This window comes from Myotis lucifugus, unplaced genomic scaffold, assembly GCF_000147115.1.
Source record: "Myotis lucifugus unplaced genomic scaffold, Myoluc2.0 scaffold_365, whole genome shotgun sequence".
Taxonomy (NCBI): domain Eukaryota; kingdom Metazoa; phylum Chordata; class Mammalia; order Chiroptera; family Vespertilionidae; genus Myotis; species Myotis lucifugus.
This window is the reverse complement of record NW_005871413.1, coordinates 651,630-677,882: the sequence shown is the minus strand read 5'-3', so window position 1 is coordinate 677,882 and position 26,253 is coordinate 651,630. Positions and strand designations below refer to the sequence as shown.

At 42.9% G+C, this 26,253-nt stretch overlaps 1 pseudogene; it reads right to left on the bottom strand.

Annotated features, from left to right (window-relative positions):
• Positions 1–6,326: 6,326 nt before the first annotated feature.
• The window catches only part of LOC106694405, a 24,827-nt pseudogene continuing 4,900 nt past the window's right edge, over positions 6,327–26,253 (bottom strand).

Genomic DNA, 26,253 nt, shown 5'->3' with positions numbered 1-26,253 from the left:
CTGGGGGGTAGGAGAGGCCGGGGGAATGTCAAGGGGGGGGGGGGAGGAGACATGTGTAATACTCTTTGTAATAATTTAAGAAATAAAACAAAATTAAATTTAAAAAATATAACTACATTAATTTCATACACCTCACTTTTTTCACTCCGCAGGCCGACGCTCTATCCACTGAGCCAAACCGGTTAGGGCACACCTCACTTTTTTTATTTTTGTTTTTAAAGGAAGGTAGACTTCCACGTGCAGCACCTCATTTGGATGTGTCTGGAGTCTTGGAAGCTTCATTACCCTTAGTTCTCCTACAAATGGACCTTGAGAGCTTGTTTGGAGGTTCTAGCAGGGGAGCGCAGCTACTCGTATACCCTTGACCGAAGACCTGACCTCGCTTGGGGGCGGGGGGGAGGTTGTCCTCTTCGACCGAGCGTGCAGCTTCGGAAGGGACGCACATGGATCAGTGAGGGAGGAGGGGGACACCCGCCTAGCCAGCCAGATCAGCTGAATCAACCCTGGCGATTGACAGGTGTTGCAGCCAGATCGCCCTCACATCCGACACCTCACATTTTTGAAAGGCAAATACATAACCAAGTTTGTATTTCAATCCATTGTATTAAAATGGTAGCCCCCAATGTATCAACTCAAACATTAAAGAAAACACAAGAACAATAAATATGGCAATCTCAACAGAAAAAAAACAAACACAAGTAGCCACAGGCTGAGAAAATATACTTGTAAAAGTCAACATGGCCCAACTGGCATGGCTCAGCAGTTGATCGTCCATCTATGAACTAGAAAGTCACAGTTCGATACCTGGTCACGGTTCAATACCAAGTTGCAGGCTCGATCCCAAGTACGGAGTGTGCAGGAGGCAGCCGATCAATGATTGTCTCTGATCATTGATGTTTCTATCTCCCTCCCCCTCTCCCTCTCCCTCTGACATAAATAAATCCTATATAGCCGAAACCGGTTTGGCTCAGTGGATAGAGCGTTGGCCTGTGGACTGAAAGGTCCCAAGTTCGATTCCGGTCAAGGGCATGTACCTGGGTTGCGGGCACATCCCCAGTAGGAGATGTGCGATGTCGAGGGCCACCTGGGAGGCACCTAGGCATTTTCTTATTATTGTCAGCTGAACTCAGAGCATAGGCAGAGCCACGCCCTGGGAACATGCTTCCCCAATAAGGTTGGACATGTTAATCAGGCAGGGGCGGAACTAAATATGTAAATCTAGGCCTTTAAAATAAACGTGCTGTGTGTCTCAGGCCGCTTTTGCTGCCTCTCCATCAGAGAGGATGGCGCCCACCTGGCCCCAGCTTAAAATCTATTTCTGCATCTTGGTCTTTCTTTAATTTCTTAATCCCCAGCTCCTCCGCTCAAGAACCTGTCGTTTTCCCATGCGGGTCGCAGGAAACAGAAACAGCCCACCACAGTGCAGGAGGCAGCTGATCGATGTTTCTCTCTCATCGATGTTTCTAACTCTCTATCTCTCTCCCTTCCTCTCTGTAAAAAATCAATAATTTAAAGAAAAATAAAAAAATAAAGTCCTCTTATCATAAAAAATAAATAAATAAATAAATAAATCCTATATAATAAAAGTGGGATATGCAAATAACTCAAAGGACAGAAAAACCAAAGAACCAATCAAAGTGTAATATGCTAATGATATGCTAAGTCTGCTCAACCGCTCACTATGACATGCACTGACCACCAGGTGGAGGTCAACAAGTCGCTATGTAGTGCACTGACCACCAGAGGTCAGATACTCCGACCAGTAGGTTAGCTTGCTGCTGGGGTCAGGCCAATTGGGACTGAGTGAGATGGGCTGGACATGCCCTGGAGCCCTCCCGCAGTCATTCCCTGGCCCGAATGCAGCAGTGGGGTCCCTCACCTTGGCCTGTGCCCTCTTGCAATCCAGGACCCTTGGGAGATATCGCAGAGCCGGTTTCAGCCCGATCCCTTTGGAGGGTGCAAGACATAGGGCTTATGGCTGGCAAGTGCTGCTATGGCAAGACGAGCCTCTCCCAATAGGGACTGATTTGGCATGAGCCCGCAGCTGGCACAGTGGGGCTGGGATGAGCAGGAGGGGCAGGTATGAGCTGCAGGCTGTGTTGGACTGTGAGTTTCGGACTGATCTTTGCAGGCCACCCAGAGGGAACCCACCTGTGCATGAACTTGTGCATTGTGTCTCAAGTACAATGATGGCGAACCTATGACACACGTGTCAGAGGTGACACACAAACTCATTTTTTTGGTTGATTTTTATTAAATGGCATTTAAATATATAAAATAAACATCAAAAATATATTTTTTTTAGTATGGTGGCAAATATCAAAAAATTTCTATATGTGACATGGCACCAGAGTTAAGTTAGGTTTTTTCAAAATGCTGACAGGCTGAGCTCAAAAGGTTTGCCATCACTGCTCTAGTATATATCTTAATAATAAAAGGCTATTATGTAAATGGTTGTCAATCCCTCATGCCATAACGACCATTCAGCAGGAGGTGCTAGAGCTCTGCTCGAGCCTTCGCCCCACCCAAACAGCCCAGGGTGCAGGCAGCATCTACACAGAATCAGTGTGCTGGCAGTGTCCCCGGAGCTTCGCAGGGTGCTGTCAGCGTCCACGGAGCGTGCGAGGTGTTGCAGGGTGGGGCACCAGCAGCATCCCCAGAGCATGTGAGGCGTCATGAGGTGGGGCCTCTAGTATATTGCCATGTACAGGACAATTGTTGAAAACACACAGAGTTCAAACTCAACATGGACAAAAGAACCAACATAAAAAGGGCCAAAAACCTTAGCCACTCACCTGCCTGCCTGCCTTCCTGATCGCTGCCTAACTGCCCTCCCCTGCTGGCCTGTTTGCCTCCAACTGCCCTCCTCTGCTGGCCTGATTGTCCAAAATTAGCCTCCCCTGCCATCCATCTTTGACCACATGGGGGCAGCCATCTTGTGTGAGGGCGTGAGGATCAATTTGCATATTATCACTTTATTATATAGGATATATAGGATATAGATAGGTGTCAGCAAAAAACATGAGTGGTAGTCTACCTACGTCATGAATATAGAGCTAAATATTTGCCAAATTCTGACGTCCGTAAAATTGCATAGTAAAATTGCAAACTACTGAGTTACATGGGAATGAGGGGCTGATGTGGGACAGGAAGAGCTTTACATGCTGTGATTTTAGCACTGCACAATAAGCGGCAGCCTAGAAGATAAACTGAAAAAGACATAGCCGAACCGGTTTGGCTCAGTGGATAGAGCGTCGGCCTGCGGATTCAAGGGTCCCAGGTTCGATTCCGGTCAAGGGCATGTACCTTGGTTGCGGGCACATCCCCAGTAGGGGGCGTGCAGGAGGGCAGCTGATTGATCTCTCTAATTGATGTTTCTAACTCTCTGTCCTTCTTCCTTCTTCTCTGTAAAAAATCAATAAAATATATATAAAAAAAAACTGAAAAAGACATAAATGAACATGAAATGTGACATGAAAGAAATAGAATTTTTTTGAGATCAGTGCAGCCTGGGAAAGGTGTCCTCTCTCCACATGCAATGTTCATGCCAATTCTGCATCCTGGCTACATTATTGGTACTACATCACTGGTACAACGACATCACTGGTACTGTAATATATCTGTTAGTTATGGAAAACCAATTAGACAAACAGCACAGCCCTAAGTGTACTTCCCTTCACCTAAACGTCACAACCACAAATTGAAATTCCCTCATAAAGTTTTCATCCCAACAGGATGGCACAGAAAGGGAATTAACTTTGATAATATCATTTAAAAACATCAGAACTATTTTAAAAGATTCAATCAGCCCTGACTGGTTTGGCTCAGTGGATAGAGCATCGCCCTGTGGACTGAAGGGTCCCGGGTTCGATTCTGGTCAGGGGCATGTGCCTTGGTTGCGGGCATATCCCCAGTCGGGGGTGGGTAGGAGGCAGCTGATCCTTTTCTCTCTCATCGATGTTTCTATCTCCATCCCTCTCCCTTTCTGTAAAAATCAATAAAATACATTTAAAAAAAAAAAAGATTCCATCAATATAATTCTCTAATAGATCAAAAAATGTGTGCCTTACAATGTACCCAATATATCATAAGAAAGTGTACATAAGTGAAGTCCATATAATATACAACAGCTTACAGATTTTTAAAAAATATTTTTATTGATTTCAAAGAGGAAAGGAGGTAAACACATTGATGAGAGAATCACTGATTGGCTGCCTCCTGCACGCCCCCTACCGGGGATCAAGCTCACAAACCAGGCATGTGCCCCTGACTGGAATCAAACCACGGACCCTTCAGTCTGCAGGCCAAAGCTCTATCCACTGAGCCAAACCAGCCAGGGCCAGCTCACAGATCTTTAAGGCAGAAACAACCAACTCCATGATTTCACACACACAACCAGGAATAAAATATAGCAACATCAAGTGAGATGGGAGTAAGATCAAATTTATTTTGAAAATATTTCATATGTTTTCAATTTAAATGAGATAACACTCTAAGTAACTGTACATATGGAAACATTAATTCTCTTGATATATTCAAGTATACAAAACATTACCTAACTACATTTAAAGTTTGGAGTATACTGTAGTTAACATTGTGATGTAGAGCAATACTGAAAGGCATTTTGGCTACCTATCTAGTGTGAATTCAGTGATACATTAAAATTCATAAGCAATTACATAGTTGGATAAAGTTTTTACACGTTAAAGTCATTTTAAGGCATAAATTTCTTGGATTTTTGTAAACTACATATATATTTTATTTTATTTTTAAAAAAATATGTTTTATTGGTTTTTTACAGAGAGGAAGGGAGAGAGATAGAGAGTTAGAAACATCGATGAGAGAGAAACATCAATCAGCTGCCTCCTGCACATCTCCTAATGGGGATGTGCCTGCAACCCAGGTACATGCCCTTGACCAGAATCGAACCTGGGACCTTTCATTCTGCAGGCCGACGCTCTATCTACTGAGCCAAACCGGTTTCGGCACATATATATTTTAAAAGTCCTTCCTCCTATATCATAAATATTGAACTTCTACCCAATTACAATCCCTGGTATTGACTGGGGCTGTAGGTCCCACTATATGATCTCCCACGTTCTTCACATTTAAGGTTTCCCTCTAGAATGAATTCCAATGTGAGGAATAAGCTACAGATGCTGTTTAAAGTCTGTAGGACACTGTTTAAATTTGTATTGTTTCTCCCCAGTATGAATTCTGATGTCGTGTAAGGTTTGCATACTAAGTAAGCTTTGTCACATTCTTTATATCTGCTGAGCTTCGAACCTGTAGCAATTACCAGATGTTGTATGAGATACAAATAAGGATATACACTTTGACATATGCCTCATAAGTTTTAAGGCTCAATTTTATCATTTTCAATGACGATTCAACCATGGTTAATTCTTTGGATTAAAACTTTGTGTTACTGCTGTTTCTCTTCAGAATGATTCCTAAAATGCTCGGTAAATTTGACCAAAGAGTAATGGCTTTCTCACATTTTTTACAATATAAGGCTTCACTCCACTAAAAAATCTCTGATGTAAATTTTAAGCTATGGGTTAATGCTCTAGTCTAGTCCATTCTCTACATCTGTAAGGTCTCTTTTTGTTTGAGGTTGATCAAGTACAGTAATACATTGGCTTTTAAAGGCTTTTCACATTTTTCACATTCATAAGGCTTCTTTCCAGTATGAATTCTGTGATGTTCAATAAGTTCTCACAGCTGGTCAAGGACTTACCACACTCCTCATATCTGTAAAACTTCTCTCAATTATGAACTCTCTGCTGTACAGTAACACAGGAACACTGATAAATGGCTTTGTTATATTTTCTACATTTATAAGGCTTCTCTCCAGAATGAACTCTCTGATGCTTTGTAAGATCTGAGGAGCTGCCAAAGGATTTGCTGCATTCTCTATATTTATAAGGCTTCTCTCCAGTGTGAACTCTCTGATGACAAGAAAGGGATGAGGACTAGCTAAAGGCTTTGCCACATTCATTACATTTACATAGCTTCTCTCCAGTATGAATTCTCTGGTGGCTAGTAAGGTTTGATGACCCAGTGAAGGCTTTGCCACATTCTCTACATGTATAAGGCTTCTCTCCAGAATGAACTCTCTGATGCTTAGTAAGGTCTGAAGAGAAGACAAAGGACTTGCCACATTCTCTACATTTATAAGGTTTCTCTCAATGGAGAAATCTCTGATGATTTATAAGGTGTGAGGACTGACGGAAGGCTTTGCCGCATTCTCTGCATTTATAGGGCTTCTCTCCAGAATGAACTCTCTGATGCCTAGTAAGCTCTGAGGAGGTGCCAAAGGATTTGGCGCATTCTCTACATTTATAAGGCTTTTCTCCAGTATGAACTCTCTGGTGATAATTAAGGGATGCTGCAAAACTAAATGCTTTGCCACATTCTTTACATTTGAAAGGCTTCTCACCAGTATGAACTCTGTGATGTTGATTAAGGCATGAGGAGTGGCTGAAGGCTTTGCCACATTCTATACATTTATAAGGCTTCTCTCCAGTGTGAACTCTCTGATGAGAAGTAAGGTATGAGGACTGGCTAAAGGCTTTGCCACATTCTCTGCATTTATAAGGCTTCTCTCCAGAATGAACTCTCTGATGCCTAGTAAGGTCTGAGGAGTTTCCAAAGGATTTGGCGCATTCTATACATTTATAAGGGCTCTCTCCATGGTGAACTCTCTGATGAAAAGTAAGGTGTGAGGATTTGCTAAAGGCTTTGCCACATTCTCTACATTTATAAGGCTTCTCTCCAGTGTGAACTCTCTGATGGGAAGTAAGGAGTGAGGTCTGGCTAAAGGCTTTGCCACATTCTCTGCATTTATAAAGCCTCTCTTCTGAATGAACTCTCTGATGCTTAGTAAGGTTTGAGGAGTTGCCAAAGCATTTGGCGCATTCTATACATTTGTAAGGGCTCTCTCCATGGTGAACTCTCTGATGAGCAGTAAGGTATGAGGATTTGCTAAAGGCTTTGCCACATTCTCTACATTTATAAGGCTTCTCTCCAGTGTGAACTCTCTGATGAGAAGTAAGGTATGAGGACTTGCTAAAGGCTTTGCCACATTCTCTACATTTATAAGGTTTCTCTCCAGTATGAACTCTCAGATGATAATTAAGGGATGATGCCAAACTGAATGACTTACCACATACTTTACATTTGAAAGGCTTCTCACCAGTATGAACTCTGTGATGTTTATTAAGGGATGAAGAGTGGCTGAAGGCTTTGCCACATTCTCTACATTTATAAGGCTTCTCTCCAGTATGAACTCTCCGATGACAACGAAGGGATGAGGAGTCCCCAAAGGCTTTGCCACATTCTCTACATTTGTAAGGTTTCTCCCCAGTGTGAATTCTCAAATGAATTATAAGTCTTGAGGAACACCTAAAGGCTTTGTCACATTCTGTACATTTATGAGGCTTCTCTCCAGTATGAACTGTTTGATGTTGTTTAAGTTTTGTGAACTCAATGAATGCTTTGCCACATTCTGTGCATTTGTAAGGCTTCTCTCCAGTATGAATACGCTGATGACGTTTAAGGTGAGAGGACTCTCTAAAGAATTTGACACATTCGCTACATTGGTAAGGTTTCTCTACAGTATGAACTTTCCGATGTTGAATCATTTGTGAGGCATATAGGAATGCTTTACCACATTCTGTACATTTATAAGGTTTCTCTCCAGAATGAATTCTCTGATGTTCAGTAAGTTTCGAGGCCTGTCTAAAGACTTTGCCACATTCTCTACATTTGTAAGCTTTCTCCTCAGTGTGAATTCTCTGATGAATTCTAAGTCTTGAAGAACACCTAAAGGCTTTGTCACATTCTGTACATTTATAAGGCTTCTCTCCAGTATGAACTGTTTGATGTTGTTTAAGTTTTGCGAACTCAATGAATGCTTTGCCACATTCTGTGCATTTGTAAGGCTTCTCTCCAGTATGAATACGCTGATGACGATTAAGGTTAGAGGACTTACTAAAGGCTTTGAAACATTCGCTACATTTGTAAGGTTTCTCTCCAGTATGAACTTCCCGATGTCGAATCATGTTTGAGGCTTGGAGGAATGCTTTGCCACATTCTCTACATTTATAAGGTTTCTCTTCAGTGTGCATTCTCTGATGAAGTATAAGGGTGGAGGGTAGGCTAAAGGCTTTGCCACATTGTGAACAGTTATACGTCTCTTCACCCCTATGATTTCTATGATGTTGAGTATGCCTTGAGGACTGACTAAAGCCTTTTCCATTTTCCCTGAGTTTGTAAAATTTTGCATTAGCATGAATTCTTCCCTTATGTACAATAAGAGATGAATGACATTTAAAGGCTTTGCCACATGCTTTACATTTGTGAGGCTTCTCTCCAGTACGAATCCTCTGATTTAGAGTACAACCTGAAGGCCAATTAGATGTTTTACCAGAATCTTTACATATATATGGTTTTTCTCCACTATAGATTTTTTCCTGTCCATTTGGATTGTATATTTGACTGGAGATTCTACCACAAGGTATCCATTTGTAAGTCTCCTCCCCAGGATGAATATTATTTTGTCCACTGTAATTTGAAGACTGCTGAAAAGAGTGGACACAACTTCCGCGGTGTGTGTTTTCCACAATAGGTATAACCGGACGTATATTGTGAAAGGACATTTGGTCAAAGACATTTCCACTTTTACGATGGTCCCCTGTGAGCTCACTTGTCTGATGGTTAAGATATGACTCTTGCTTAGATTTGTTCCAATGTTCAATCCACTGATAACTGCTATCTCCATTTTGTGTATTCTGGTGATAATTGGAAACAGAAAGACCTTTAGTGAGTTATAATCACATTAAACATGTACACTGGATCCATAAGAACTATTTTGTGATACTCATTACAACAATCCTAATATATTAAAACTGGAGGCCTGGTGTATAAAAATCCTGCACTCAGGCGGGTATCCTTCAGCCCAGCCTGCACCCTCTTGCAGTCGTGGAACCCTCGGGAGTTGGCCTACTGTCGACGTAGGCCCGCTCCTCCTGGGGAGTGGGCCTAAGCCAACAGCTGGACATCCTTAGTGCAACCACATGGTGGGAGAAGCTCCTGCCACAGCCGCTGCACTCACCAGCTGTGAGCCCAGCTTCTGGCTGAGCGATGCTACCCCTGTGGGAGTGCATTGACCACCAGGGGGCAGCTCTAATGTTTTGCAGGATCGGGCTGAAACCAACTCTCTGAAATCCCCTCACAGGTGCCAGATTGTGAGATGATGCAGGCCAGACAGAGGGACCCCAAAGATGCATGATTGGGGGCGGGGAGGGATTCGATAGTTTGCCCAGCCAGAGAGGGACTGTGGGAAGGCGCCAGGGCCTGTCTGGCCCATCTTGCTCAGTCCTGATCAACCAGACCCCAGCAGAAAGCTAACCTACCGGATGGAGTGTCTGCCCCCTGATGATCAGTACATATCATAGCGAGCAATTGAGTGTCCTTAACCTATCGTTAGCATATTATGCTTTGATTGGTTGAACGGATGACCGGGCCACCAAACACTTAGTATGTTAGGCTTTTATTATATAGGATGATAGACAAAATATAAATACGACACCTTAATTATTAGAGAAAAAAGAATGAATCCTTGTTTCAAAGACTGCCAAAAGCCCAGCCAGCATGGCTCAGTGGTTGAGCTTTGAAGTGTAAACAAGAAGATCCGGGTTCCATTCCCAGTATTGGCACATGGCCCTGCTTGGGGATCGGTCCCCAGTTGGAGGCATACAGGAGGCAGCCAATGAATGATTTTTCTCTCATCAGTGATATTTTCCTCTCTCTCTTCCTGTTCCTTACTCTCTGAAATCAATAAAACAAGTTTTTCATAAAAAAAATCATAAAAGATTGCCAAATTGAGCACATTTTATTATATAGATACACTATAAATTTGGGTCAGTGGATAGAGCGTCGCCTGCGGACTGAAGGGTCCCAGGTTCAATTCCTGTCAGTGGCATGTACCTGGGCAGCTGATTGATGTTTATCTCTCATCGATGTTTCTAGCTGTCTCTCTCTCTCCCCCGTTCTCTGTAAAAAATCAATAAAATATATTTTTAATAAAAAGAAAGTTCAATCCCATCCAACCTTTAAAACAATTCAAATGATTATTTACTCTAGAGACTACATGAGTTACTAGTTTTTCTAGATTTCCTTTCCAAGATTGGGTAACAGTAAAAAGTTGTTTTCAACATTCATGTCCAGAAACTCCCTTATCTTCCATTGTAACTAACTTTAATAAGGGAGGTTTCCCAAATCCAAAGTACACCTGACATGGTTAGGTACCAAGAAATTTATTATGATAATTGTTCCAGATTAGTTCTGTTTATATTAATATCCTCTTCCTCATCACACTCTTCCTCAAATTCCAAGGGTTTCATTAAGTGTACATTATCAAAGCGACGTCTTTTATATCTTACCTGTATCATTTCAGGGAATAAATCCTGTATTCTGGGCTTTGGCATAAAGGCTTGGTTATCTTTAGATGGTATAGCTGAAAGAAAACAAGTTTTCAGTTTTGACAATCAGGTAAGTGCACAGCAAGTATTGACCAAATGACATTTTGGAGTACTCTAAGAGCCAGTGAAGAATTCAAAGAAAGCTCAAGATAGGTACAAGGAAGAAAACTCACATCAAATAGGGGCAAAGAGTTGCTAACATCTGCCAATGATACCTGCTCAATCCCCCTGTCACACAATGGCAATAATATCACAACACTTCCAATTCCCAGTTTCTTTGCTGGAGATAGAGATGAGTGAAGTGCGTGTTCAATGATCTCGCTCCTTTGAAGCATCTTCAAGAACAAGTGTCTGTTGTGCATGACACAGAGTGCGAATGGAATGGCAGTACACAGTGAGTGCCCTGTTGTGGCTGCTATAAAGAGACAATGATAAATTGTTCGAGCACCACAAAGACTGCAATATGGAAGATGTTTATCAAGCCTGAAAAGATACCATGGGTCAGAGAAATACACAGAGAACATTTCAAATGTGAAATTAAACAGACAATGGAACGGAGAATACAGGAATCAAAACAGTGTTCAATGAAAGTAGAATTTGTGCCACAGATGGTTATTATTTGTTTCCTTCTATACAGAGGATGTTCAAAATCCTGGTTGTTTACAATTCCAGAATCTCAACAAAACAAATCAAGTCATGCATAGAATCAGAAAAAGTGTACCATCAGAAAAACAAACTGGGACTACATCAATAGAAAGATAATAATTACCTGAATAAGTTTGGCTGAGTGGATAGAGTGTGTCTGCCAGTGGGCTGCAGGTTCCCTGGTTCAAATCCAGTCAAGGATACATGCCTGGTTTAAAGGCTTGATACCCACTGGGGGTACATGCAGGAGTCAGCCGATCAATGATTCTCTCTCATCATTCATGTTTCTATCTCCCCCTCGCTTTGTTTCAGAAATCAATAAAAATATATTGTAAAAAAAGCCAGGTAAAGACAACACAATGAAAGAGAATTACAGGCCAATATCCCTCATGAACATAGATGCCAAAATCCTCAACAAAATCTTAGCAAATCGGATCCAGCCGTACATCAGAAAGATCATACATCATGACCAGGTAGGATTTATCCCAGGGATGCAAGGATGGTACAATATCTGAAAATCAATAAACGTGATACATCACATAAACAAATTGAAAGAAAAAAAACATGGTAAAAAAAGAAATGGAACTACATATATTAAAGCAGAAAAGGAGAAAAAAGGCAACTATATAATATCACTGAAATATTATAGAACCAAAATGGAAATACAATGAGAAAGTATTTTACAAACTCCACCATGAAAGGGGAAATTGAAAAACAGAATACACGAATTAAAAAATACAGTAGAATCATTAATGAACGAAATCTTCAACATCAAAGAATTTGCCTGGGAGAGAGGCACCACATGGCGGAATAGGTAAACACCTGTAATCTGCTGCACCCCACAGCCACATCAAAATTACAATTAACACTTGGAGTGCGGGTGAATTTCCCACCAAAATATAAGATGGCTCTGTCTTTTGGTTTTGTTCCATCCACCAAAAGGGTGGATTACAAACAAATATTTGGTAATACGCAGTTACAATCGGCCCGAGTTTACACGTTTCCCGCACTCCACCGCAAATCTATATGAACCGAGTTAAAGACGGCTCCCGCGGAGTACGCGCAATTCACGCGAGCCGACTTAACTCGTTTCCCGCACTCCAAGTGTTAATATCCAGAACAATTATCATCCAGAATGGCCAGAAAGCTGGCTGAGTAGAGATATAAAGAAAAAAGTGCAGAAGATGGCGGCATAGGTAAACACCTGAGATTGCTGCCACAAACAACCACTTCAAAAATACAACTAAAAGACAGAACGGACATCACCCAGAACCACAGGAAGGCTGGCTGAGGAGAGACTCTTCAACTAGAAGGAAAGACAACAGCATACAGAGGCTCAGAGGAGGCGCAGTGTGGGAAATACAAAGGTGCGGAGGTGCGCGTGCAAAACGGGCTGGTGGCTGAGGGCGCGGATGTCGTTTTCAATCAGGAGGGAGTCTCAGACTCTGAGCTCCAGATCTGGGTGAATCTCTAGGGATTCAGACTCAAACGGGAGAAGCGGGATTGTCTGGCATCAGTTGGAACGTGAGGGCAGCTTTCTCTCCGAGGTTTGCAGCAGTTGCTGGGGCTCTGAGAAGCAGAGCCTCTGGGAACAGGACTGAGAGCAGCCATAACCACTCCCTCCGCCCGCCCTGTTGATCCCGCCCTGCCCAAGCCCTGCGCAGAGCCATTTGCCGGATAGCCTCAGGCAAAGGCTAGAGTAGCACCTCTCCAGAGGACAGAAGTTTTCCCACTGCAGAAACAGCTGATTCTCACAGACAGTCGGCCTGGTGGTCAAATCCCTCTAGTATTAACTACAACAATCAAGGCTTAACTAGAACAAGACTGCGCACAAAGACCACAAGGGGGTGCACCAAGAAAGCATAAAAAATGCGGAGACAAAAAAGTATGACAGAAATGGAGGCTATAGAGCTAAAAAATGCACTTTTGAGGGCTTTCAATAATGTGCTAGAAGCTGCCAATAAACTTGATGAGAGCCTCAAGAAATCTAATGAGACCTTCGATGTTGTGATAAAGAACCAATTAGAAATTAAGCATACACTGACTGAAATAAAGAATATTATACAGACACCCAATAGCAGACCAGAGGAGCGCAAGAATCAAGTCAAAGATTTGAAATGCGAAGAAGCAAAAAACACCCAACCAGAAAAGCAAAATGAAAAAAGAATCCGAAAATATGAAGATAGTGTAAGGAGCCTCTGGGACAGTTTCAAACCCACCAACATCAAAATTATAGGAGTACAAGAAGATGAGAGACAGCAAGATATTGAAATCCTATTTGAAGAAATAATGACAGAAAACTTCCCCCACCTGGTGAAAGAAATGGACATACAGGTCCAAGAAGCGCAGAGAACCCCAAACAAAAGGAATCCAAAGAGGACCACACCAAGACACATCATAATTAAAATTCCAAGAGCAAAAGACAAAGAGAGAATCTTAACAGCAGCAAGAGAAAGAAACTCAGTTACCTAAAAGGGAGCTCCATAAGACTTTCAGCTAATTTCTCAAAAGAAATATTGCAGGCCTAAAGGGACTGGCAAGAAATATTCAAAGTGATGAATACCAAGAACCTACAACCAAGATGACTTTATCCAGCAAAGCTATCATTCAGAATTGAAGGTCAGATAAAGAGCTTCACAGATAAGGAAAAGCTAAAGGAGTTCATCACCACTAAACCAGTATTATACGAAATGCTGAAAGGTATCATTTAAGAAGTGGAAGAAGAAAAGGGTAAAGATACAAATTATGAACAACAAACATGCATCTATCAACAAGTGAATCTAGGAATCAAGTGAATGAATAATCTGATGTATAGAATGAACTGGTGATTATAATAGAATCAGGGACATAGAAAGGGAATGGACTGACTATTCATGGTGGGGGAAAGGGGAGTGGGAGACGCGGGAAGAGACTGGACAAAAATCGCCGAACCGGTTTGGCTCAGTGGATAGAGCGTCAGCCTGCGGACTCAGGGGTCCCAGGTTCGATTCCGGTCAAGGGCATGTACCTTGGTTGCAGGCACATCCCCACTGGGAGGCGTGCAGGAGGCAGCTGATCGATCTCTCTCATCGATGTTTCTGGCTCTCTATCCCTCTCCCTTCTTCTCTGTAAAAAATCCATAAAAAATATTTTTTAAAAAAATCGTGCACCTATGAATGAGGACAGTGGGTGGGGAGTGAGGGCGGAGTGTGGGGCGGGAACTGGGAGGAGGGGAGTTATGGGGGGAAAAAAGAAGAACAAATGTAATAATTTGAACAATAAAGATTTAATAATAAAAAAAATGAAACAGATACATGCAAAAATACTAAAACATGACCCTGTTTATAGGCCGGGAACCAACCTGAACTCAGCAAGGATTAACAACAAAAATATGACAGCTGAAACCATGAAAACACTGGAAGAAAGCATACTCAATGAACTTTACCATCACTTTAAAATACTGGTTTTCATATATCTTCCTAGGCATAATAAAGAACCCAAAATATAAAGAAATGAGACTACAAAAGAATAACTTTGACATATCAAAAGAAACCAGAAAATAACAACAAAAACCCAGCAAAGCTACATCCTCAAAAGCTAAAGATCCAAAATATATAAGGAACTCTTACAACTTTACACCAAAAAGACAAACATTATGATTGAAAATGGGTGGAGGACCTGAATACACATTTCCCAAAAAAGACATAAAGATGCGCAATACACATAATAAAGGATGTTTAACCAATTCATCATCAATAAATGCAAGTGGAGCCCTAACTGGTTTGACTCAGTGGATAGAGCGTCGGCCTGTGGACTGAAAGGTCCAGGTTCGATTCCAGTCAAGTGCATGTACCTTGGTTGTGGGCATATCCCCAGTAGGATGTGTGCAGGACGCAGCTGATCGATGTTTCTCTCTCATCGATGTTTCTAACTCTTTATCCCTCTCCCTTCCTCTCTGTAAAACATTAATAATATATATTTTAAAAAAGAAAGAAATGCAAGTGGACACTACCATGAAATACCAATCATCCATAAATCAAAAAAACAAGTATTACTAATGCTGTGGAGAAATGAGAACATTATTGCACTGCCAGCAAGATTATAAACACAGTAGAGGCCTAGTGCAGAAAATTCATGCAAGAGTAGGCTTTCCTTTTCCTGGCTGCCAGCACTGGCTTCCTTCTGGCAGTTGGCAGGCACCCAGGACCCAGGCTTCTCTCACAGCCCTGGCTTCATCTGGAAGGACTCCATCTAATTGGCATATTATGCTTTTACTATTATAGCTTGGTGCAGTCACTAACAAACACGGAGGGTTTTCCAACATTTACAAACAAGTACCAGGTAACACAGCTCTTTGAACTTCACAGAAAGCAACATATAACTGACCATGTCCTCAAACGAATTCAGGTAGGAATATTCCTACTCTGTCTAGAGTTTGTCCTTTCTGGGGATTAAAACAGAGAACACCAATTCACAAAGATATACCCACCCATATATCAACTGCAGCACTATTTGCAATAGTGAAGATATCCAACTGGAAAAAAAGACTATTTTCATAATGATGCTCTACCACTTAAAATAAATTAAAAGACTTCATTTGACTTGACATGTAAGGACACAAAATTTATATCTCAGCTCTTCTCCTTCAAGACGTGATTCACTATGTGTTTATTCCAGAAATGACACAATAGCAGGCTGTATACAAAATTTCCATGTTATTGAATATAAAACTACATTAATTTTATACACTTCAAATATTTGAAAGGCCAATATGTAACCACGTTTGTATTTCAATCCATTGTATTAAAATGGAAACTCCCTATGTATCAACTCAAACATTAAAGAAAAAACAACAATAAATACAGCATTCTCAACAGAAAAAAAACCAAAAACAACCAAGCAACAAGCTGCGAAAATATATTTATAAAACTAAACATGGCCTGGCTGGTATGGATCAGCAGTTGAGCGTCGACCTATGAAACAGGAGGTCACGGTTCGATTCTTGTGCGGGCATATGTCATGTGATCAATGATTCTCTCTGAGCATTAATATTTCTATGTCTCTCTCCCTCTCCCTTTATCCCTGAAATCAATAAAAAATATCTATCTATCTATATATATATATATTTAAAAGGCTAGGATGCAAAGCGTCACCTCAGCAATTCTACCGGGAGACCGGGAGTTCGATCACTCACTATGACATGCGCTGACCACCATGAAGCGAAGCAGAATGAAGAAAGGACCCGCTGGAAGCTGGCATCTGGGGAAGGAAGGGCCCAGCCAGTAACCAGGGAAGGAACACCTTAGCTGACACCTAGTAGTCAGGAAATGAAGGCCCCGGCCTGTACTGGAAGGCCCGATTGGCCCTGATTCCCAGCCAGGCCTTGGGACCCTATCCATACATGAATTTCCTGCACCAGGCCTCTAGTATATATATATATATATATATATACATATATATCTTTAAAACACTAAGTAACGAATGGTACATCCGTATGACCATCCAGTTCATATGACCGACACTGGCAATTGAAAAATAAATGTTCAACCGTGCATGCATGATATTTGTCCCCATCTGACACTGGCCTCCCATTTGATTAATTCGAAGACAGTTTCCCGTGATGCCAGAATTTGTGATGGCTATTAATAAATCACAAAGACAAACTCTAGACAGAGTAGGAATATTCCTACCTGAATTCGTTTCCGGACATGGTCAGTTTTATGTTGCTTTCTGTGCAGTTCAAAGAGCCTGTGACGTTAAAGTTGTAAATACTTCATCACAAGGATAATTAGTCAAGCACTCTCAAAGTGTTTTTATTCTTAAATGAGTGTTTTTAATCTTAAATGACTGCCATCTTGTTAGGTGTTTGGTGGTAATTCACTCTTTAATGTGGTATACAGGGAGATATTAGAAAGAGGTTAATCACTTTATCATTCCATGTTTGTTTCAATGTTGTTTTAATAACATGTTTTTATTCTTTTTACATCATGTTTTGTTGTTTTTATATTAGGTCTTTTTGGTTCTGATATCATGTTGTTACTGTTTACTTCATTAATCAATATATATATTATTTTCATATACATTTTACTCATTTTCTTTCATCTCAGACACTTCCATTATAGAGAAGGGCGATATTGAAATATCCCTTCTAATTAATTTCCTTTCAATGTGCATGAATCTGTGCCAGGCCATTAGTACATTAATAAAAAAGTAAACACGTACAGGATAATTATGCAAAACACACAAAGAAACCTTTCAACTCAACATTGACAAAAGAAACAACATGTCTGAAAAGGGCCAAATACCTTTAAGGCACAGCACTACAAGATATATACACATAGAAAATCAGTGTAACAAGATCCTGCACATCTTACGTCACTAAGGAAATGCACATTAAAACAATGAGAACAAACAAACAGCACAGGCAAGCAACACTAAACCACCATTGTACAGGTCAGAATCCAGAACACTGACCCCACCAACTGCCTTTGTGATGGTGGAGCAACTGGAACTCCAATCACTGCTGCTGAAAATGGCAAATGCTACAGCCCCTTGGGGAGACGGTGGGAGGTTTTCATAAAACTAAATATACACTTGCCATGGGATCCAGTAATTGGGCTCCTTACTATTGAACCAAAGAGTTAACCTTTTTATCTACTGAAAAGCCTACAAGGGGCTGCTTATTCATAATCTACAAAAGCTAGAGACAATGAAGAGGTCTAAACAGGTGGATGGATAAATACACTGAAGGATATACAATGAAGTCTTATTCACTTGTATAAAGATATAATACATCAAGCCATGAAAAGAAATGATAGTAGCCTAGATACACAGAACTAAATGAAAGAATCCAATCTGCCTGCCCAGGTAGCCCAGTTGCTTAGATGATAGTACCGATATGCCATGTTGTAGGTTTGATCTCTGGTCTGGGCAGATACAAAAAAAATCAATTAATGCCCATCTGAAGTTTCTATCTCTCTCTAACTCTCCCTTCCTCCCTGAAATAAACATGATCTTCCCCTAACCGGTTTGGCTCAGTGGATAGAGCGTCAGCCTATGGACTCAACAGTCCCAGATTTGATTCTGGTTAAGGGTATGTACCTTGGGTGCAGGCACATTCCCAGTAGAGGGTGTGCAGAAGTCAGCTGATTGATGTTTCTTTCTCATCGATGTTTCTAACTCTCTATCCCTCTCCCTTCCTCTCTGTAAAAAATAAATAAAATATATTAAAAAAACAACAGGTTGGGCAATTGTGGGCGAGCAGTCAGACATCCCCTGAGGACAGATGGCGATGAGCACACTGGACAGGGGGGCAGTTAGGGGCGAGCAGGCCAGCAATGGGGGGCAGTTGGAGTGAGAAGGCTGGCGGGGGGGCAATTGGGGGCGATCAGGCCAGCAGCAGGGCAGTTGGGGGACAGCAGGTTGGAACCGGGACAATTGGGGATGATCAAACCAGCAGGGGGAAACTTCAGGGCAAGCAGGCAAGCAGGGAGGCAGTTGGGGGCGATTAGGCCGGCTGTGGGTGGGGCAGTTGAGGACAAGCAGGTCAGTGGCATGGGCAGTTGGGGGTGATTAGGCCAGCAAGGAAAGAAGTTGGGAGTGAGAAGGCCGGCGGGGGTAGGCAGGGAAAGTTGAGGGCAAGCAGGACGGTAGGCTGATTAGTTAGGGGCGATCAGGCAGGCAGGTGAGCCGATAGGAACCAGCGGTCCCAGATTGCGAGAGGGATGTCTGAGGGGTCCTAGATTAGAGAGGTTGCAGGCCGGGCTCAGGGACAACGGGACACTAGTGTGTGTGTGTGCGTGTGTATACCTTTATGTATGTACAGTGGTGCCTTGACATACGAGTTTAATTCATTCCATGACAGAGCTCGTAACTCAAATTACTCGTATGTCAAATCAGTGGCGTTCACTGTGATGTTCCCTGCGGCAACTAGCGGTGAGGTATTTAAAGCTGATTTGTAACTCGAATTTTAGCTCGCAACTCAAAGCAAAGTATCAGCAGAGAGACGGCTCGTATCTCGAAAAACTCGTTAGTCAGGACTCTCGTAAGTCAATGCCCCACTGTATGTATGTATGTACGAATGTATATATATATGTACACACACACACACACACACACACACACACACACACACAGTAGAGGCCTGTTGTAGGAAAAGATTCGTGCAATAGGCCTTCCCTTCCCCTGGCTGCCGGCACTGGTTTTCCTCCGACACCAAGGACCGAGGCCTTCGCTCCCACTGGAGCCGCCTCCACGCCTCTCGCTGCTCCCGCCGGATTCACCTTCAGTCTTCACTAATCCTCTTCGCGCCTACGTATGAAAAGTAACCGCTATATTTGTTGGCGGCTAACTTGCATATCATGCTGATTAGCCAATGGGAAGCATAGCGAAGGTACGGTCAATTACCCTATTTGTCTATTATTAGATTACATATATATGTGTACACACACACACACACACACACACACACACACACACAGACACATATATGGCTAATATACAAATTGTCCTCTCGGGAGTATGACCCGGAGAGCAGGAGTTCCATCACTCCCTGTGATGTGCGCTGACCACCAGGGGCCGGTCCAGAAGAAGGATGGAGAGCAGAGATAGCGGCGGGGCACTAATAGAGGGAGGGGAGGAGGAGGTGGGGAGGGGGGAGACCAGGCCTAGGGATCCTTCTCATGCACGTATTTCGTGGACTAGGACTCTAGTGTAGACTATAGAATATTCTAGAAAATGATTTTTAAAATATTACTTTCTGATATTACCTTCATTAGTGTAGACAAAATGTAATGTGTGCAAACACTGAGTTCCTAATTCACATACATCAAAAAGTGTTTCTTTTCTACACCAAAGAATTCCCATTTGTTCCTTTTTAAAAAACTATATATATTTATTCCTTTTAGAGAGGAAGACAGGAGAGGGAGACAGAAACATTAGTGAAGAGAGAAAATCATTGATCAGTTGCCTCCTGCACACCCCTTACTGGGGAGCGAGCCCACAACTCTGGCATTTGCCCTTGAACAGAATCGACACTGGAACCTTTCAGTCTGCAGGCTGGTGTTCTATCCACTGGGCCAAACCAGCTATGGACCAACGTGTTCCTTGAGAGCAAGAATCTACCACAGAAAAGAGAAGGCCATGGAGATGTTAAAATCATAAAGGAAACAGAAACCGGCGGGTGGAGTAGGAACTCAGGAAGGAAGTCATCCTTACCCACAGAGACCAGGTTGCTGTAGTTTTCCAACATCACATCCAGGTACAATTTCCGCTGAGCTGGGGACAGGAAATCCCACTCCTCCTGAGAGAAATCTATGGCCACATCCCTGAAGGTCAATGGTCCCTGAAAGATAAGAAACCTTTACCAAGAGGTCTAAAGAAGTGTTCACAAAGTCACCCAACATGAAAACAGTGTCAGAAGAGGTTTGGACCTAGGGGAGTATCCTGAATCGGATAACTTTGCCCCAGTAACATTCTCTGACATGTGTTCTAACATTGACAAATTAGGATGACACATGTCCATAGATCCAGGATTCAGATTTTCCTATAAAAGATAATAAACTTTAAAATTAAGTCATGGCCATAGGTGGTTTGACTCAGTGGGCTCAGGTGGATAGAGGGTGGGCCTGCAGACTGAAGAGTCCCAGGATCAATTCCTGCCAAAGGCACAAGCCGGGGTTGCAGGCTCAATGCCAAGTAGGGGGTGTACTGGAGGCAGTCAATCACAAATTCTCTCTCACCATTGTTCTCTCATTCTCTCTCTCTCTCTTTCTCTCTCTCCCAGTTTCTTCTCTGAAATCAATCCTATCTAATAAAAGAGAAACATGGTAATTAGCTGTACCTCCGCTACCCTTCCCATTGGCTAATCAGGGAGATATGCAAATTAACTGTCAACCAATATGGCAGCCGGCAGCCTGGAAGCTCACACAAACAGGGAGGCTTGCTTGCTTCAGTGACGGAGGAAGCAAAGCTTCCCCGCCTGCCTTCCCAGCCTCTGAGCTGCAACTCTAAGAAACATTGTAACAAGTATAGAAGCTAAACCAAACCCCAGAATCCTGCTTTAGTCAGCAAGGCTTCAGCCAGCAGGACCGCAACATTGTTTCAAATACAGAAGGTAAACAAAGTGCAGAAACCTGCTTTCAGCAGCTGAGGCCTCAGAGCTGGAGCCGAGCCTCAGAGCTAAAGCTGGCCCAGAATGAAAAAAAAAAAAAAAAAAGGACAGGTTGGGAGCTTCAGTCACCCGCCAGCCTGAAAACGGCCCTTAGCCCCTCATCCAGGCTGGGCAGGCACCCCAGTGGGGACCCCCACCCTGATCCAGGACACACTTCAGGGCAAACTAGCCAGCCCCAACGTGTGCACCAGGCCTCTATCCTATATAGTAAAAGGGTAAAATGCTTCCCAGCACCAGGATCAGCAGAGCAGTGAGGCCTCCTGGCACAGGGATCAGCGTGACTGGGGGCAGCGACCAAACCTCCTGATCTCCCTGCGGCTCTGTGTGTGACAGGGGGCGGGGCCACAACCTCCCTATCTGCCCTGCTCTGTTCGTGACAGGGGAAGGTGCCCTAACCCCCTGATCGGCCCTGCTCTGTGCCTGATAGGGGGGAGCTCCCCAACCCCCTAATCGCCCTGCGGCTCTGTGTGTGACAGGGTGCGACGTTCCAACTCTCCGCCCCAGGGGCCCTGCTCTGTGTGTGACAGGGTAGAGCCATAACCTCCCCATCGGCCCTGCCCTGAGTGTGACAGTGGCGGCGCACCAACCCCCTGATCGGCCCTGCTCTGTGTGTGACAGGGGGCAGTGCCCCAACTCCCCTATTGGCCCTACTCTGTGAGTGACAGGGGGAAGCTCCTCAACCTCCTGATCGGCCCTGTCTGTGCGTGACGGGGGAGCTCCTCAACCCCTGATCGGCCCTGCTCTGTGTGTGACAGGGTATGGAGCCCCAAATCCCCCTGATGGGCCCTGCTCTGTGCATGACAGGGGGGAGCTCCTCAACCCCCTGATGGGCCCTGCTCTGTTTATGACAGGGGGCAGCGCCCCAACCCCCCAATCGGCCCTGCTCTGAGCCCAACCAGGGGCTACACCTAGGGATTGGGCCTGCTCTCTGCCACCCGGGAGCAGGCCAAAGCCAGCAGGTTGTTATCTCCTGAGGGGTCCCAGACTGCGAGAGGGCACAGGCCAGGCTGAGGGCCCTCCTCCCCCCCACCCCCGAGTGCACAAATTTTTGTGCACCGGGCCTCTACTAAAAATATATTTTAAAAAATATTAATTAAATTGAGGCGTGGATACAAGCATATGGATTTCTGAGTGCTGCATTTGCATCATTCAGGGCCAGTGGGGTATATTTCTCAGATAGAAATGCAATGATGGGTTGGAGTTTACAGACTTCTCAAGTTGAAGCAAACCACAACAAAATGAACTTCTGTAAAGACACAGATTCTGATCCAGGTTCTGAGATGTGGCCTGTGTTTCCAATCGTGTGACAAGCTCACTTTTTACTTGTGAGGCCAATATTTCCAAGTCATGAGCCATACATCTGAATACACAGAAAAAGAAAACACAGTAAATAATTCATATAGAACTTTGAACTAAAAGGTTTTGTAAATGGAATTCAGCTCTCATGGAATAGGACAGATAAGAACCAAAATCCCAGTTTGAAATTTACTATGAGTAATCTTAGAACAAGATTATTCTGCCTGGTCCAACTGGTGTGGCCCAGTGGTTTAGTGCAGACCCATTTACCAAGATGTCACTGGTTGGACACAAAATCGCCAGCTCAATCCCCGGTGTGGGGTGTGCAGGAGGCATCCGTTCCATGATTCTCTCTCATCACTGATGTTTCTATCTTTCTCTACCTCTCCCTTACTTTCTGAAATTCATACAAATATACTTGAAAAAAAGAAAAAATACTCAAAATAATGTTAACAATTTAGGCACAGACACACATATTATAAGTATGAAATCAAGATGGTTAGGTGATTCCGTAAATCTCATGAATGTATTTGTGTATGATCCCCTTTTTGTTTTACAAGCCCAATAAGGACAGAAACATAAGGATACAAAAGAAGACCTAGACAGAGACGGATGGGTGGCCTGCCTACCACATGTACCCAGGACCTCCTTGTGCTAAACCAGGAATCAAACCCTCCATCACTGATCCACACCAGACTGAGGGAACTAATTTTTCTTACTACTACATTGCTTTCAAAATTCTTATCTATCGTTAGTGGAAAGTTATGTTGTAGCAATATAATGAAACTGAACATGCATTAATAATAACATTCTTTGGGGAAACCAAGATGGCGGCATTGGTTAACACCGGAGTTTGCTGCCTCGAACAACCCCTTCAAAAATACAACCAAATACGGAACAGACATCACCCAGAACCACAGGAAGGCTGGCTGAGTGGAAATCCTACAACTAGAAGGAAAGAGAAATCCATATCGAGACTCAGAGGAGGCGCCGTGCAGAAGTGAAATACTAAGGTGCGGCGTGCATGTGGAGTAGGCTGGCGGGGGAGGGCACGGTTGTTGTTTTCAATCGGGAGGGAGTTTCAGACTCTGAGATCCAAATCTGGGCGAGTTTCTAGGGACCCAGACTCAAACGGGAGAAGCGGGACTGTCTGGCTTTGATCAGAACTCGAATGCAGCTTTCTCTCCCGGGACTCTGAGAGGCAGAGCCCCTGGGGACGGATCTGAGAGCAGCCATAACTGCTCGCTCCGCCCGCCCTGTAGATCCCCTGGGACCTGCCCCACCTAAGCCCTGCACAGAGGCATTTGCCGGATAGCCTCAGGAAAACCCTACACTACCTCCGCCCTAGAGATCCAGCACAGAAGCTCTCACACTGCAGGCACAGCTGACTCTCATAGCCAGTTAGCCTGGAGGTTAATTCACCCCCAGTATTGCTGACAACAATCAAGGCTTAACTACAACAAGACTGCGCACAAAGACCACAAGGGGTTGCACCAAGAAAGCAGAAAAAATGCAGAGACAAAGATACATGAGAGAAATGGAGGATATAGAGCTAAAAAACGCACTTTTAAGGTCTTTCAATAATTTTCTAGAAACTGCCGATAAACTTGATGAGATCCTCAAGAAATATAATGAGACCCTCGATGTTGTGATAAAGAACCAACTAGAAATGAAGCATACACTGACTGAAATAAAGAATATTATACAGACACCCAACAGCAGACCAGAGGAGCGCAAGAATCAAGTCAAAGATTTGAAATGTAAAGAAGCAAAAACACCCAACCAGAAAAGCAAAATGAAAAAAGAATCCGAAAATACAAAGGTAGTGTAAGCAGCCTCTGGGACAGCTTCAAGCGTACCAACATCAGAATTATAGGGGTGCCAGAAGATGAGAGACAGCAGGATATTGAAATCCTATTTGAAGAAATAATGACAGAAAACTTCCCCACCTGGTGAAAGAAATGGACATACAGGTCCAAGAAGCGCAGAGAACCCCAAACAAAAGGAATCCAAAGAGGACCACACCAAGACACATCATAATTAAAATTCCAAGAGCAAAAGACAAAGAGAGAATCTTAACAGCAGCAAGAGAAAGAAACTCAATTATCTACAAGGGAATACCCATACGACTGTCAGCTGATTTCTCAACAGAAACTTTGCAGGCCAGAAGGGAATGGCAAGAAATATTCAAAGTGATGAATACCAAGAACCTACAACCAAGATGACTTTATCCAGCAAAGCTATCATTCAGAACTGAAGGTCAGATAAAGAGCTTCACAGATAAGGAAAAGCTAAAGGAGTTCATCACCACTAAACCAGTGTTATACGAAATGCTGAAAGGTATCCTTTAAGAAGAGGAAGAAGAAGAAAAAGGTAAAGATACAAGTTATGAACAACAAACATGCATCTATCAACAAGTGAATCTAAGAATCAAGTGAATAAATAATCTGATATACAGAATGAACTGGTGATTATAATAGAATCAGGGACATAGAAAGGGAATGGACTGACTATTCTTGGTGGGGAAAGGGGAGGGGGAGATGCAGGAAGAGACTGGACAAAAATTGTGCACCTATGGATGAGGACAGTGGGTGGGGAGTGAGGGCGGAGGGTGGGGCGGGAACTGGGAGGAGGGGAGTTATGGGGGGGAAATAGGGGGAACAAATATAATAATCTGAACAATAAAGATTTAATTTAAAAAAATAATAACATTCTTTGTAACTTTCTAGAAAATACAAAAAGTAATCATGTAGGGTATGTCTCTCATGTGAGTACAGAAAGTAATGGCAAATCTTTTGAGCTTGGCGTGTCAGCATTTTGAAAAACCCTAACTTATAACTTAACTCTGGTGCCATGTCACATATAGAAATTTTTTGATATTTGCAACCATAGTAAAACAAAGATTTATATTTTTGATATTTATTTTATATATTTAAATGCGATTTAACAAAGAAAAATCAACCAAAAAAATGAGTTTGTGTGTCACCTCTGACACGCGTGTGTCATAGGTTCGCCATCACTGGTATAGAATATAATGAAAATTAAAGACTCAAGGTCAGATTGTTTAAAAGATCCCATGAGAAAGCCAATGTTCTCTAGGAAATAAAAGTAAGTCCTTCATTTTCCAAAGCAAACACAAACTAAGAAGAACATTTCCAGATGTGAAGTGATGATCTTTGCATATCTTTCATTAAACCCCTACCACACCCTTGTTCCTGAGAAAGGGAGACTATTAACTCTACAGTGAAGGGAGCATCTCTGCCACGTGATCATCAGGTGGACTGAGACCATAGGCATCAGGTGACTGAGGCACATGGAAAGTCAGGTCATCACTGCTGTGACATTACTGCCAAAAATACCTCAATAAAAAAATCATTATGTGGAAATGATGACAAATTAACATTAACATTCTTGCAAGTGTCAACCCACAGTTACCTCTCATGTTCTATAAGCTAACAGTACATTTAAGTACCAAAACTTTCGCCCTAACTTAGTGAGCAAGTCTCTTCTATTTACTATTTACTCTTCATTAAGAACTTGCTGAGCTATTCTGAGGAGTAAAATGTGCATTTTCTTACTCCTGATTATGAGCTGATGCTGCAGCCACTTGAACCTAAAACCTACCTTCCCCTTCTTCACGACACAAGAGCCTCTGACCCCATCCCAATAGGGATG